At 53.8% G+C, this 12,146-nt stretch overlaps 1 protein-coding gene across 2 annotated transcripts in view; it reads left to right on the forward strand.

Moving 5' to 3' along the window:
* The window catches only part of LOC128917726 (carboxyl-terminal PDZ ligand of neuronal nitric oxide synthase protein-like), a 36,773-nt gene that overhangs the window by 13,850 nt on the left and 10,777 nt on the right, over positions 1–12,146 (forward strand). The gene's annotated exons all lie outside the window — the stretch shown is intronic.

Genomic DNA, 12,146 nt, shown 5'->3' on the forward strand with positions numbered 1-12,146 from the left:
TCCCCCTCCCTCCGTCCTTCTGTCACTCTGCTGCCGCAGGGACGCTGCTGGGCGGTGGGTCTGCTGGAGGGAGACATGGCCTCTTGGGTTGCCACGAGCATCGCAGGCCAGGGCCCCCCATCACCCTGCTGCCAGCACAGCCAGCTCCAGTGTACCCCCAGGAGTCCCACCAGACCCTCTGAGCTCCAGGGTTTTCTCTCTATAAAGATTTTTTTCTTTCTCTAAAGATTTCTGATTATTTTTGTCACAAAGGAAGAGCAATGGGCATGTGAAGATGAGCTGCAGTGCGATGGAGGACTAGGCATTTACAGCCGGCTCCAGGAGGGCATAAGGCACACAGTGACTCTTCAGGCATGTGGGGCCTTTGGTAGAAGTGTCCCAAACGCTGGTGTCTGCCATCAACACCAGCTGCCTCTCCAAGTGCCCCATACCTGCCGCAGAGCCGTATGCAGTTCAGGAAGCACCAAGGTTCAGTGATCCCAAGCCATCGTGGACTGGTTCAGTCCTGCTGCAGCCCGTGCTCCTGCCGTTAATGATTATGGGGCCTAAACTTCAAGCCCAGGCACATTTTCTTATTTTCATGTTGTTGCTCCCCCAGGGCAATGCTGGTCTCCTGCTCCTCTTGCTTCCTTGCATCGAAGACAAAGGCAGGAGAAGCTGTGAGCTGGGGCAGGGAACACTGTTTGTGGTTAATCATCGACCTGTATGTGAGCAGCGTGGGATGCATTAATGTCCACAGCTTCACACCTAGCTGCTGACACCTCTGCCAGGGACACGGGAACAGCCCTGGGGAGCCGAGCAGGCGTCAGGGAAGAGGAGCTGAGCATCAGCCCCAAGGGTGGCTGCTGGTCACTGCTGAGCAGGGGGACAACAGCATGTCACAGCTGTATTTGCAGTGCAAACAGGGCACACCCAGGTGGGTTCCCACTCTTTGTAGCTGCTTTTGATGCAGTTTTGATGACAAGACTCAGTGACAATAAATACTGATACCATAAAACCCTCTTTATCCATAATTCTCACTGTCTAAACCCAGGCTGTTTCTCTCATCAAGATTCACCAACCTCAGTAGCTCCCCTGAGGCTATCAGAGTCCTTGAACTGCTTAATATTCTGGAGTTCTGGAGATGACACAATTAACATTGAATTTTCTTTCTCTTATAGTAGCACTCTTGTTTCCAAATTTACGTAAGATTTTATGAGCAATTCGAGAAGAACCCAAAGACTTCCCTTTAGGTTTTGGGTTTGGCACAGAGAAGGGTTACCACGATCTATTGGCAATTTTATCAGCATTCAATAATTTCTAACCAAGGCCCGCTTGGGGAGAAGCAGCATGCCAGCCGTGCTGTGCCCGGCACTGCTCAGGTCTCACGTCTGGGTGATACCTGGGTGCGCCTGATGCCTGCCTGGGGCAGCCTGGCAGGAGAGGGGTGAGCTCCCGTCTGTCTTTCTTCTGCTGTATTCCAGAAACGCACATGATACAAGAGCTCTTGGGCAGGTTTCAAGTGACATTTGTGCCTTGTGTGTTGTTCAGAAGAATCAAGATTCCTTCTGAACTCAGTGGGAATTAGGAATTGTGTGCTTTAGAAAATCCCTCTTAATAGCTGCATCTAAACATTGGACCTGACTCTGCTGATTTTACTGAGGAGGCAGGATCTTTCTGTACTGCATGCCAAGTCTTTACTAATAGACCATACAAGCACGGTCCCTGTGGCCCTATGTGGCCCTGACCCCCTCCAAGCTCAATGGCCTGTTGCTGGCTGGAATTGCTGTGCTGTTGGTGCTCTCAGATGCAGACACATCCTTTCTGTGTAGCGTTTGGAGGCTGACTGTAAGTCACTGGGCTTTCTGTAAGAAATGTTTTCTCAAGTGGAACTGTTGGAGATCAATAGTATTAACAGCTACACAGAAAAAGTCTCCTTGCCTGGGAAAAAAGCAGATTATTTCAGTCCCTGACTGTCCCAGAGTAGTACATAGCAAGGCTGTTCATGAAAGTTGCTGGCACTGAGAAGTAGAAAGGTTCGGCCGCACCCAGGGCTTGAGCTAACAAAGAGCTCTATGCCATGAACGAGGACGGAGCCTGATTGCACCTAGCAAACGAGGCATGAAACCTGGTCCACGCATCACAGCACGCGAGGCAGCTCAGCATCCCTCCCATTTTCATTCTGGTCTAGTTAGTAATCAAGTGCTGTTTCTGAATGCAAATGGAGATCAAGTCTTCATTCTAGCTTGAATTCTGCTTCCTCGAAGATAGAGGTGCCAAGTCCAGCTTCCTACCTCTGCTGTAGATACGCAAAGAAAATGCTAATCTCCCTAGGAGAAACCACAAGACGCAGAGCTGGAAGACAGCACCCAAGATGCATATGGGGTGTGATAGCAGGTTTGGAAGTCAGGAGATGGTCCCTCCCTGCAGCATTCACCAAAAGCGGGTGTTAGTCATGCAGATGTAGCTTCTCCAGATTCTCACCAGCAAACTAGATTCCTCCTTCTCCTTTGGATAAGTACGCACGTGCTCAGCATCACTCTCCCCCGCATCCTGCAGTCAGAGGCTTTAAGGAGGTGGCTGCAGCCACAGGGTCTCTCCCGGCTGTGGGGCAGCCGTGGGTGCTGGAAGTGGAGAACCACCGTAGGTCACGCCTGCCCTCTCGGGAGCAGGGGCTGGGTGGAGTTAGTTACCGGTTTAACACATGGGCCTTCTCCCCTCTGCCTTCTGCACCTGAACCTCACCTGGCTGTCCTGAGCCTCGAGCACTGATGCTTGTCTCTATCCCCACGGGCAGCCCGTGGCTCGCCCAGCCCGCCTCTGCCTGCCTTCACCTCCCGTTTGCCATCCTCCTCCTCTTGGACTACCTGCGCTAAAATAGCATCATTACATAAACGCAGAGGGAAGTGTTGCATTATTTAGAGGCCTGAAATCCTGGCACCTGCCTTTGTCAGAGCCTCAGCACAGCGGTGGGGTTAGGATTTCTCCCTGTCTCTGTGCTGTGCCAGCGTGAGCCCCTGCCAGGGGCACCCCTGGAACCCCCACCCCATGCACGGCAGCTCCCCCACCCACACCATGGTGGGTCCTGCCTGACTCCCACGCCATAGACCGCTCACGGTCTGAACGGGTGCTCTGCTCCCTGAGGAGCAACTGTCACAAACCCTCCTGTGAAGAGCCACACAAGAACTAAAAACTGGCTTTCCATTTGTATTCTCTCCGCAAACAAGCAATAAACACCAGCTCCCAGAGACAGAGCAAAGCCATCCTGCTCGTCACCCCTGTCCCATCTCCTCTCCTGCTTCTGCGAGGGCATCAGCTCCCCTTTTCCCTCTCTGCACAGCTCAGCCACACCATTAACAAACAAGGAGCATCTCCCCTGCTGCCGGGCTCATACCACTCCATGATGTGTGGGGCTGCACTAGTGGCCCGTCAGGCCCACGGGGAGGGGTGGGAAGGGACCGAATGTACAATAGGGATTTTGGAGTGAGCAGCAAAAATCCTGAGTTGCTCCCTGCTCATGCCTTTGTAGGAGCAGTATCTGGTGGTCTGGCCCTGCTGGGTAGGTGCTGGGTAGCTGTCACTTAGCAGGGGACTGGCTGTAACCAGAACAACTGAATGAATGAAGTAGAAAATGAACATCCTTGCTTTGTGGATGAGAAACTGACACACAAAATACTCCGTTACCTTCCCACAGCCATGTAGGGGGTCTGAGGCTTTTTCATGGAGCTCGGAGCCTGCCGCAGAGTCCTGGCTCCTGCTCTTCTGAGCTTTGTTGTTTGAACATTGATGAACAAGGTTTAAAAAAAAAAATTCAATCTCCTAACTTGTCTCTTGTCCTACATACCAGACTGGAGGGCAACTAGGATATGAAACATCATGTGTACAAAAACAGGACCTTCTCTGCAGGGCCTCTTGACACTGATGTTTATAGGGAAATACCGAATTACTTGAAGGTATTGCAGTGTATAATTGCAGTTTCACTTCTCAGGGTTATTTCAGGTGAATCTGACCTGCTTCTAATGAAATTAGCACTTCTTATCCGCAGTAATCTAGCAGGTCTTTGAGGTAAGGGACCATTTTCATGTTCCTGTGCACTCGGTGCCTGGTACATGAGACTCCATTGGGGTGGCGTCCCAAGACACTACTTCATTACTGAAGCTAATTAATCATCCAGAGCACTGCGGATAGAGAAGGTAATTTGTTTTCTCCTGCAAAGTGAATGGAGGTGGAGAGGAAAATAAGACCCAGCTTCCCTGTGAGCTGGGGTTGGCCTGCCCTGGGAAGACAAGGACCGAAGGGCTGTGTGTGGGAAAGCTCCCTATTAAACCTGGGGACAGCAGGGGGTTCCTGGAAGTGACAGTCCCACAATGGCGCTTTTGTCAGAGAGGCACCAAAGGCCAGATGATGTCACCTTGCGCTGGGCTGCGGCTGCTTGTGCCTTTTGGGATGGAGCTCAGCGGTATCGCAATATCTCTTTAACAGGGAGAAGGCCTTGAAAAGGCTGCTTTTATACCACCCTGTTTTAAAAGCAGGCAAAGCAGCTTTGTTCCAGAACAGTCTGCCTGTTTTCAGAGGTGGAAGAGACTAATTAAAGAGCCACTGCCAGTGCTGGTCTCCCCGCCGGCTCCTGTCACCTGCAGGAGCCCTGCTCTCCCCACGGGTGTAACTCTGGCCACTCTTTGCTCCACGTCCTTTTGACTGGCTCAGAGGAACATCTAAACTTCAGCCACATCCCCTGCCTTAGCCACCTCACCTTTAGCTGGAAAGACTGAGCTATCCTTAAAGGCTGCCTGGGACTCCAACAGCCTGAGACCTCCCAAGATCCGTTGAAGATGGGGAGAAGTGGGGGCGAAGAAGGTGGCCAGTATTACCATGCCCATCTGAACGCTCTGCAGAGCCACAGAAGGCAAAGCAAGCCTTGATAAAAGGCGGCCCTTTTCTCTGCCTCCCCCTTATCACACCAACCTCCAGCTGCTGAACCGGAGGCGGCATCCTCACAGCCCCACTGTTAATGGCCAAACTGAAGCACAATCCATGGCAACCCCCTCTGTGTTGGCAGTCAGGGCAGCCCCCCAGAAGCCTGTGTTTTCAGGCCACGTGGTAGAGCCGACAGATCCCAGCCCTCCCGAGCAGGGGGCATCAGGCAGTGCTTTCCCTGGTCTGTGCACCTTGCTGCAGAGGAGCAGACCTCAGTTCCCACTGGCGTGAGCAGGTGCCTGCCTGCATTTCTCCATCCTCGCACTCAGGAGCAGTTTAGTGTTCCTCTCCAAATCCATCCACACTGTACACAGGCTCTCAAAGTCAGAGAGGGCATGGCCCAAGGCACCCATAGCCCAGCCCCCTTTGCCGACCTGCAGCAGGGTCCTGAGCTGCTCCATGGGTGAATCCTGGGTGGCCATGGGGACTGCAGCCCCGCTGGGGAGCACGAGTTCACACATGCCCTGCAGTGGGGATGTGTAATCCCCACCGTGAGTGGGCGCTGGAAACTCCTGATTTCAGCTCTCTGCTCTGCCGTGACTTGCCAGGTGAGCTCCTGATGAATAATCCAGCCGCAGTGTCCCGTGCTGGGACTCTGGCTAACATCTGCCCACCTCAGGGAGAAGCTGCAGCTCAGGATTCACATCTGCAAAAGAATTTGAAGCATGGAAAGCTCGGTTCAGGGAAGGCCTTCAGATTAGTCAGCTCCCGGTGTGGCTGGTTTTGAATATTTATGAAAACAGAAAATTGTCAAGCATGTTTTACTGAGCCGCACAGCTCCTTTCCTGAAAGGAACAGTTTTCCCAAAACAGTGCTTGGAGGCTTGTTCACCTCAGTCTCTCCATGAGCCCTCACTCCACCAAGGTGGCATGCAGAAATCTGGGATGGCAGCAGGCGGGGTGTCTGCAAGGGGATGTAGAGGGCACACGAGCTGGTTGGGCTGAAGCAACCTGTCAGTGCTTCATTTCAATACAATCAGAGCCCTAAAACTCCGTTGGGAAGGAGTGTCTGGAAAGCCTAGATCCACAGGTTGCTCTCCACAAACTGCTTTTCTGTGGCTTCCAAAGCGCTGGCAGGAGGGTGGCACTTGGTACTGCTTCCTAAGGGATTATTTTTTTCCCCTTAGACCCTAGGCACTGTTGTGGCTGCACTCGCACACGTCGCCCCAGAGCATCTCCAAAGCCAGAACAGGAGTTGGCAGGAGGCAGCCAGGCCAGGCGTGCCCAGCATCCCTGGCCATCCCTCTTCCGGAAACCTGTCCCCTAAGGAGCACCCTAAAGAGAGACGCAGGAAACACCTGCATCTCTGCAGAGAGCTGAAACGCAGCCAGAGCCAGGACTAAGAGGACTGGCCTGAGCTCGCACACCCTTTTCCATTTACAGGCAACTTTCAAGAAGCTGCTTTTGGAGCCACGGTTGTGAGCTAAGCCAGGAGCTGGCTACACACAGCCGAAGCGCCCTCGTGCTGGCTGAGGGGCTGGGGGGCACAGGGCCAAGAAGACCTGCAGATTAGACCAATTAAAGTCACAGTGACAACGCCAAACAGGAGACTCCAGAAATGCAAATATTTTCTTAGCTTAATTCTTTTTTTTTGCTATTTCCTCCACTGCCTTTCATCCGTCCTCCCCCCTCAATCTACACCGCTGCCCAGCTCGAGTTGCGGCGAGGGGCTGACCACCAAGCTCAGGCATTAGGGAAGGGTTTGGCAAACAGACCCCTCATTAGTGAGGTGCTTGTGCATCTCCTTGCACCAAGGCAGCTGTGAGGGGCCACACACTGCCCCGGGGTCTGGGAGCAGCAAGGGTGGCTTTGCTGCCTCAGGGAGGAGCTGGAAGCCAACCATGGTAACATGGCTGGTAGGGCAAGGGCCTCACCAGCCAGGGCCCCATCCCATCATACCTGAGCCAGGAGAGCAGAGCAGACCCCAGGTAGTAGGTGGGTTCAGCCGAGAGTCCAGGTGAGCAGGTAGGTCTGTGCTGGTGAGGCAGATCTGAGGCAAAGCTGGAAGGTCCATCTGCATGTCAGGATCAGCAGGTCTGTGGCCAGGCATAGCTGTAGCTGAGCTGGAGACCAACAGTGCTACACTGGGAGTCAGGAAGGGGATTAAGACCCACAACTGAGCTTAAATGGAACTCCTGAGCCCATGGGTGGGGTGTGGGTGTAGGCCCCAGGTTGAGCTGTTCAGGACCGTTAACACCTCATCACAGCTGGTCGCTGTGAAGGGGTCAAAGTGACAAGAGTTGGAGGTGTCAGCACAGCTCACTGAGAGATGGTCCCAGCAAGGCAGCTGGGCTTGGTGGGAGGCTTTGGAGCAGGAGGGCTGTCCTCCAGCTAGAGCCAAGTGCTGGGACTCCATAATTCTGGAGTCCTGCCCCTTGGCCAACGTATGAGTACCTCTGCTTCCACTTCCCAGCTCTGAAAGAGCAGTTACCCGCCTGCCTGACCAAGCCAATGCTGGGAAGCAGATGGTTTTATGTACCATAGATGTGGTCTGCTGGGGAGATTTTGAGCCCATAGAGTGGATTTTCCCGTTAATCCTTTCCTCACAGCTATGCGACAAATTGTCTCCAACTCCTGCACCTGAGCAGCATCTGCAGATCCGCTGCGCGCAGGGCACCGACTCCAGGCCGGCCACAGTAATCCTATCAATAAATCATCTCTGGCCAGTCTATCCCGTGGTGCTTTTCTTGCCAAGACTAATCAAAGCTTAGTCTGTAAGCAGCTCTCTGCAGCTCAGGCTGTGGCCAGGGCCATCGGCATTGCTGGGTGGATTGTGCAGAGGCTGAGCCTGGGGTTGAGGTGGAGTCCTCGGGAAGGAGCGTATGGAACTCCCTAGGGACAGCACGCTGTGACGGGGACCCTGCTCCTGCTGCCCACATCTGCTGGGGGGTTACCTGCATGAGCTGCCAGGCAGGAAAGGACGGATGCACGGGAGTCCTGGGGAGGAGAGTGTGGTGGGACCTTCTGTGGGTCATCACCAGGGTCCTGAACCCCATGAGGGTGCTAAGAGGGGTGAGGGCACGATGCCAGTCACCGCAGGCTGCACTCGGATTAGGAAGGGGACAGAGGGGCTACACTCAAACATGTAAATTCAGCCTTTGACTGGCCAGCTCCCGAGGAGCATTGGAAAAGGAGGGACAGGGATCACTAATCCAGCCAAAGCCTGCGGCCGCAGCTGGACCCTGACCCGAGGTCCGGGGCAGAAGCGCACAGAGATCCCCACAAACCCACATCCCGGCACCCCAGCCCGACTCCGGGGCTGGAGCACAAACCTTCATTGGAGAGGTCCGAGCCCTGCCTGGCTCTGCAGGCAGCAACACCGCTGCCAAAGCGCAGAGCTAGGAATAAATAAATAAATCCTGTGATGAACTGCAGTCACATTTCCTTGCTGCCCCTCCAGGGACTCCCAGAAACCCAGCGGGGCCGCGATAGCTCCCTGCCCCCTTCGGATCACTGTGTGGGGAACAGGCTGCGGTATCTACAGAGAATTTGTTGGATGGTGTAAGGAGCTAATTTAAATGAGAAAAAAAGACTTTGGGTATGTTGCCAGCATTCTCCTTGCCTATTGTACTCCCCCTTCGGTTTCTGCTTTCCACTGAACAGTTTTATGTTTCCAAGGATCATAAATTCTCATTTTTCCACTGGGCAGGAGGTGCACTCCTGGACTCCACCGCTTCCTGCATCGCCTTTGTGTCCGTGTTGCCCAGTTACTGCAGCACAGACCCGGACTATGCCCAGCCGCATTCACGCCGGCCACGTCCCTGGGAGCGTGCGCCCCGCCGCCGGGCACAGGGAGTTCATAGGATTCAGACAGGCACATGCTTCCCAAGACGAACAAAGCAAAGGCCATAACCCAGCGGTTTCCAGCCAGAGGCCGCGCGGGAGCGGCTGTGGGTGACCGGTGACGCCGCTGGCTGGCGGGGCCATGGCGGGAAGGTGTGATGTGATGCAGGAGGGGCCGCGGTGGGTCGGGGGGGGATTGGAGGCTGGACCGCAGCCTGCGGTCCAAAGGGTATGGGAACTGACACTGCTGGTTTGTCAGCTCGGCGGCGGCACACAGCGCTTGGCTAAGCTGCCCTCGCTGGGAGAAGAACTGGGGGAGCTTTCTGTAGCGTCAGTTCCAAGCGGCAGCACTCCAAGCATCAGTAATTCAAACAGCAGTCGAGGTAACGCCGTGTCCTCATGCTGCGCGGGTCAGTTTGGTTTGAAATTAATAACATTCCTGAACTCGAAATACTTGGATTCGTCATGGTTTTAATGCCTAAAACAGCGGTTATGTAGCACCGGGGGTTGCATGCTGCAGCGGGAGGGAAGGATGCCTCCCGTGCTGGGATGCGGCCGCATGCCAGCCTGGCAGTGGGAGCAGGGCCGTGCGTCCTGACGGGGTGACACTGCCCGCAGCTGGTCTGTCAGGGGGCAGAGCCGAGATTTCCACCTCATTGCCACGCTCACTGTGTCCGTCTGGTGGGGAGGGTTTGGGAAGGGGCTGGGGCCGCTGTTGTTGCGGGGTTGTTCATGGACACACATGTCCTGCAGCTGGCCGGGCTGGGCAGGACAGCGGGCAAAGCGCTGGACGGAGAATTTACAGTGGCAGGAAGGGCCATCCATTTCCAAGCCTGTGGCATCTTCCTTTGGGCATGCAAACAAAGTCCTGACCCAGCAGCGACTGGGAGCGCCGATGTACTCCTGATTTAGCCCCTGGAGAGCCTCTGCCTTGTTTTCCCTCAATACAGCTTGGGCCACGCGGCAGCAAACGCCCTGTGAACCGTGGCAGGGAGCATCCTCTGGCTCCGCCGGCTTGCTGGAGGCTGGCCCTTCTGCTCTTTGTTAATGAGGAAGATGCATTTTTTGGAAAGAGAGGCTGCCTCTAAGATGTGCAAACTCTCTATTTTATGACACTTTTCATTTACATAATGAAGGCCCTGATACCTTCAGTAATTAATCACATTAAGAACTGCTTCCTTGAATAACTCTATTCATGCAAGTTGTTCCTAGTGCTGGAAACTGCATATGATTTCAAATGTGCATTAGGCCATCTCTTTCATCAGCAGATGGAAGCTGGTAACTGCATGTGTAATTTATATCTGCTTGGGTGGAATTATCGGATGAAATATGCATTGCACGGCGCCATTAACATTTCTAGTCATACAGCCTCTAGCTCCTGGGTAGGTTAATATTGCATGCCAATGGTGTGTGGGACCGTATGAAAGGCAAGAACTCAAACACGGGAATTTAAAAGCCAAAATGGAAAGTATTCCAGGTCAAACACATCAGAAATAGAATTAATGAAGCTGCTAAATTAAATGCTATGCATTGCCCTTTTTTGATCTGCATTTTTTTATAAAATGTCCTGCCCTGTCTCCGCTTGTCTGCTGAATCGCCACGTGTAAGGGCAACTCCAGATCCTTTACCATGGGGAAAGCTTTCCCCCATAGGATAGCACAAGCAGCAAGAGAATAACGACTGAATCTCCGAAGGCAGCAGAGAAGATGAACGTTGCTGTGTGGGTTTGGATTTGTCGGTAGCCTTGACAAATTTGGGGGAAAAAAATCACATCAATTCAATAGTAAGAATAAAACAAAATCAGTGACTCGACTGCTCCCTGACGGCAGTGCCAGGTTAGCCAGGAGCTCGGGCTCGCATGTGCGTTGGTTTATGCATGAACGTTTTTATAGGAGATAAAGTCTGCTGTCTTGGAGTGCGTTTTTTCATGTGCTTTTTTGTCTTTATATAAATCACAGTTAATTAAAATACCGATTCCTGCTTGGTAGGAAGCAATTAAATGACTGAAGCAGTATCCCATCTGCCTCTTACATGTAGAGATGGAGAGAGAGTCCAACCCAAGCCGGTGCAGCTTCGCCCAGCCCCGCTCTCGGGAGCTGGTGTTACCGCTCCACATGTGAGCCACCACTCGGGGCCCAGCCATCCTACAGCTGCTGCTGCTGGAGGGCTTTCACCCTTTGGAAAGGATTTTGGGGCCCAGTGGGTTTTAATTGTTTTCAGGCCGAGCTAATTCTGCCCATGGCCAGGAGCCGGTGGGGAGCGTGTGTTGGCCGTCCGCAGGTGGCAGCAGCAAAGCACGAGCAGGACCAGCGAACTCATCGTCCTCCTTCCTGGCTGACGATGCCATGGCAAAGGGACGCATCCTGACCAGAGCCTGAGGGTGCTGTCTGCAGATTGCAAGGGCCAAAACAGCTTCAGACGCCGTGTGCGGGGAATGCGGGGCAGGGGAGAAGCTCTGAGCTCTGCTCCTGCTCACCCCATGTGTCTCTCCAGCCCTGGCTGCAGCGGCACGGCTCACACCAGCCCATGGCCGGGGCAAGGGCAGGGGGTGCCGGGCAGCTGACACCGGCTGTACGGCTCTGCTTGGGGCTCAAGCCCCGTACCTGTCCCGAAGCCAGGCTGGGGCGACGTGGTGTGGCAGCTGGCTGGGGTCCCCTGGCCTTACAGAGCCCCGCCATCCCTCCTGGCAGCGCCCGGAGATGCGCTGCCGTGGCTCCCGATTGTTCCTTTCTGTCCAAGAGAGAAAGAAAAAGCATCTCTGCAAAATCCAGGCTTGGACTTCGCTTAAAGCCTTTGAGTAAAGAGCCTTGTTTGAATGTAATTGCACCCCTGTTGCTACAAGGGGAAAATACACTGTATTGCTCTCTTTTTCTTGGAAAGCTCAGTTAGTATTTTCCCAGCCATTTGTGTATAAAGAAAGATAAATAGCTCTTTAGCGGGCAGAACAATCTATCCCAGTTTTATTGACATTCATGCGAGCAGACAAGGAGAAACAGTTTGGCGGTGCGGAGCACAGGGGAGGGGGAAGCTCCAGCCCGGCAGAGACGGGAGCGCCCAGCGAGGGTGGGCTGGGGGTGGGCTGGGGGTGCCGGGCACCCCGGGGCTGCTGGGGCGCAGGGGGGGAGATGCCCTCTCGGCTGTCCTCATCCCCGTGGAGGTGTCCCGTGGCCATCTGAAGGATGCGCTCCCCACCTCGCCCATCATTTCGCTCCTGCCTATAAATAAAAAAACGTGTATAGCAAATTTAGCTCCGGCTTCACACGCAATGGTGCTATAGATAGATTTTTAAAGAGCTTGTCTCAGAGTAATAATTCATGGGGAGATCAAAAGGCTATGGTTTAATCCGGGGTCTGTCTGATACCATAAACCTTGCAGACTGCTAAGAATTCAATGAACAGCATCAAAAGCC

The sequence above is a fragment of the Rissa tridactyla genome, chromosome 14 (assembly GCF_028500815.1).
Source record: "Rissa tridactyla isolate bRisTri1 chromosome 14, bRisTri1.patW.cur.20221130, whole genome shotgun sequence".
NCBI lineage: Eukaryota > Metazoa > Chordata > Aves > Charadriiformes > Laridae > Rissa > Rissa tridactyla.